General features: G+C 35.9%; 1 non-coding gene across 1 annotated transcript; it reads right to left on the reverse strand.

Annotated features, from left to right (window-relative positions):
* Window positions 1-215: 215 nt before the first annotated feature.
* On the reverse strand, window positions 216-288 carry trnat-ugu (transfer RNA threonine (anticodon UGU)). The gene has a single exon. It is a non-coding gene; the product is annotated as a tRNA-Thr (tRNA).
* Window positions 289-4200: the final 3912 nt, after the last annotated feature.

Here is a 4200-nt window from a genome sequence, read left to right on the forward strand (position 1 = left end):
GTTAGTTTTCGCATACCCCTTGGGGTCAGAGCGCAGGGCCAGCCATTGTACAGCGCCCCTGGAGTAATTACAGGTTAAGGGTCTTGCTCAAGGGCCCAGCAGAGTTGGATCTCTTTTTGGCAGTGACAGGGATTCGAGCCGGCAACCTCCTGGATACCAGCACAGATCCTTAGCCTTAGAGCCACCACTCCACCTGTCTAAAAACATAATAATCAAGGCCCCAGCGAGAAATGAACTTGCAACCCCTGGTTTACAAGACCAGTGCTCTAACCACTGAGCTATGGATCCATATTATTATGAGTAGAATAAGTACAACAATTTCTGTAAATGTTTCTCTGAATGATTAGTAAAATGCTCAAATACATGTTCCTAAATCCTTTCCAGTCAAGGGCTGTTTATAAATCACAAATCAAATTAAACTTGTACACATAAGCATTGACACACATTACATTTAAACTCTGCATTTAAGGACCCTCCTTTATTTTATTGTTCTCAACATTGTAATATAAAATATTTGATCTCTAACTGTTTATAGATTTCTTTCAATATCACTGATACCACTATGGTGTCTTCTTTAAAATCGAGACATTTCTCGTATTTATACTGTTTCATTTGAGGTAGTTTGCTAAGGAACAATACAATTATCCGCACAAGCAATGCTCGAAGTGTGCTGGAACTCACCAGTACTGTCTACTCCATACTGGAACATTTCTGTTCTGTTGGCGTAAGAGTACTAGTCTCCAACCTGCACAGCAAAATCATTTTCTACGTACATCTCACGGACCTCAAATGGGGGACACCCTGCCTACCCTGTTCTATAGAGAAATTGTAATATAGGCCATACCTAGAACATTACCTATATAGTGTAAGTAGAAGATGGATGAAGAAGCAGAAACCTTTACATGGATCAAGTCGCAATATGAAGAGTGTAATACATATGTCTATATAGGATTATCTACTAACGTTCCCTCCTAAGTAAATAATCGTAAAGATGTGTCAAGACACTTTGTACAATATAAGCATGGTCTTGCTGATCTCGAATTTACATTAGAAATTGTTAAATGTCACCCACATGATGGTAATTATAATGTGAGACTGCTGTGCAAAGAGGTTTCTGGATTTACAGACTGAACACATGTAATCAATGTGGCCTAAAGGAGCAACTTGATCTCAGCTGTTTTCTTTAAATTACACTGTCTCCCCTTTTCGAGTACTGTTTTATGACATTTCCTACTACAACACTGCAAGGAGTTCTCTCTCGCTGCAGGTATCCGTTGCACCTGCCATATGTTCTCCTATAGATAGATAGATAGATAGATAGATAGATAGATAGATAGATAGATAGATAGATAGATAGATAGATAGATAGATAGATAGATAGATACATACTTTATTAATATTCTGGTTTCCTTATACCTTAAGAAGTATTATTCCCTTGGCACCTAAATACTGGAAACAATTTTAAATTTAATATCTGTGTCAAATAGTCCCAAATAGTCATTCTATCATTGTCTACCATAATGATTCACATGTGAACAAACACATATTCTTCATCCGCAGAACACCCTGAAATATTTTTATTTGAAAGGATCAGAATCTGAATCAGAATTCAATTTATTGGCCAAGTACACTAATGTGTATTGGGAATGTGTCTTATTGATATTGGTGCAACATACAAGTACAACACAGAATACAAATGATAAATATAAAAAGATAAAACATTAAACGATAAAATAGCATACAAGGGCAATGCAAAAAATAAAGTAGGATTAAAAAAGTCCAGGTAATCTATTGTGCAGGAGATACTAAATAAAAGTCCAGACCTGATTAGTCAGAATAACTGAAGAAAAAATAAACTGTTTAAGTGACATGTTGTTTTATCTTTCACTGTATGAAGGCATTTTCCAGAGGGAAGTCTTTGGAATACGTGATGCCCTGGGTGTGCTGGATCAGCAATGATCTTTGCAGCACATTGCCTTACCATGGACTCATATAGGACTTGAATGTGCAGTAAGTTAGACTATGTTCTTTTCACATGTTCTGATGATGTGATGCAGATTGGTCTTAACATGAACAGAGCAGTGCCAAACCACACAATTACAGATGAGGTCAGAATGGACTTGATAATGGCAGTATAGAACTGCACCAATATTGCTTAAAAAGATTGCTGCAAAAAGAACCGAAGGGCCTTCTTAATAATATATGTGATGCTATTGTCCCACTTAAGGCTTTGTGATAGTATAGTACCCAGAAATGTAAGTAACTCTGTCGTCCCAACAGCTGTGCAATTTATAGCAAGTAATAGGTGTGCTGGTGTCCTTTCTTGTAAAAGACAAGAAATTATCCATAATTAGCTTTGTTAAAATGGCAAACAACATGCCACATGATCCAAATGTTAATTTAATGTCGGTGCTTCCTATTCTCTTAAGTGCGTTTACTCACTGAAGGCCCTTATATGACCACATGGGTTCAAACTATTGCACCATTATTGCCATGGAAACCCATCTTCTGCTCAAATCCCATTGCAATAAGACATTAAGTTCTTCCATCATAAGGGAATTAATGAACTGTGGATACATGCACCCAAACGATAGCCTTCAAAGCAGTGGGTAAGTTTCAATTAAGAAAGGGTTGAGAGTCTCTTGATTTATCTGCAATAATTAAATGTAGCTGCTAAAAATGATTTTTCCAAAATATCCCAGTTGCAAGAAACACATGTAGAAACAGAACTTTCACTTCTACTGTAAACCCCTAAATCCCAGCCCCCTGGACTTATAGTCTACGTGTTAGTAGAGTGATATAGGCAATTACAATTAATTTGTCCTTCTCCACTTCAAGCCCATCTGGTTAGGTTAGGAGTGATTTTGACACAAAGGCTGCTTGATATGCATTCAAAGATTTTTGTCCAAAATTTGGTGTACGCCCAAACATGTGGCCCAGTGAGGTTGGAGCTACATTGCAATGTTCATAGGTTGAATCTTGGCCTGGATACATTTTGGACAATTTTAAATGAGATAAATGTGCTCAATTCAATATTTTAAGTTGAATGATTGAATGCTTTACACATATGCAGCTAGAGTATATTCTATGCATGGCTGCCTTCCACTCCTTTTCAGAGATGTTAAATGAAAGATCCTTTCCCCATTGTACCCTAGGAACTTTGAAAGGAAGAGAATTTAAAATTATTTTATATTATTCAGATGCTGTCTGAATCTTCAAGACTGATCAGTATTTTTTCTGGAATAGAAATAGGTAGGAAGCGAGGAAAATTCCTTTTAGCAAAGTTTCTAATTTCCAAGTAGTGGAAAAATTGTGTTGATGGGAAGTTAAATTTGAAGCATAATTGTTCATAAGATGCAAATACATTATCTATATACAGATCTCTAAGTGTTTTCATTCTGGACAGTTTCCAAACATTAAATACTGTGTAGGTTTACAATATCAAAGTCTCATCATCAGAAACAAATAATCTAAGGCAAAAATAAAATAAAAATTACCAAACAGAATAGAACATGAGCCTATGTAGCCATGGCTCCTTGTTCTTCAAATATTTATGACCACATATGAAGTCAACACAATACCCTATAACTACAGATTAATGATGCTAGATCTGTGGAGTGAACACCACATTTTAACTAAGTGATATCTGAAATAATAAAACAAAAAAGGGGTGTTCTGATTTTGTGCAGCACAGCTAACTGCATGCTTTCAATTGTCTTCCTGCCCAGACCTTCTACTGACCCATACCAATATGGTAATACACCCTCCTTTTGTTTACCTGTTCTTTCTTTTGATTTTAAGGGTTTAAACTGGATATTAGTATCATTTTTTTGTTCAGGTGTTTGTTTTTCCTCTTGTATAAATCTCATACCATCATGAGTAAGTCTTGCGATTGGAAATAAAAAATTGAGCAAACTTTAGCTTACTGGTGCATGTGCAAGAAGAAAACTTTGTACATGTGATTCTATAAGCAAATCCCTTGATCTGTCCAAAATATGTACCAGCTATTGGCAAGCATTTAGAAAGTCTTACCAATTTATTAGCAAACTAAAATAAACATTTTAAAAGTCTCTTACGTAATGAATCTTAGATCTTGCTCAATAATTCTGTCATTCATCATCTATGGCTTCAAAGTCTCTTACTGTACTTTATTTTTTCCTGTCAACTACAAACCAAATTGTTATCATCAATAAAGCCTTT

Source organism: Erpetoichthys calabaricus, chromosome 8, assembly GCF_900747795.2.
Source record: "Erpetoichthys calabaricus chromosome 8, fErpCal1.3, whole genome shotgun sequence".
Lineage (NCBI taxonomy): Eukaryota > Metazoa > Chordata > Cladistia > Polypteriformes > Polypteridae > Erpetoichthys > Erpetoichthys calabaricus.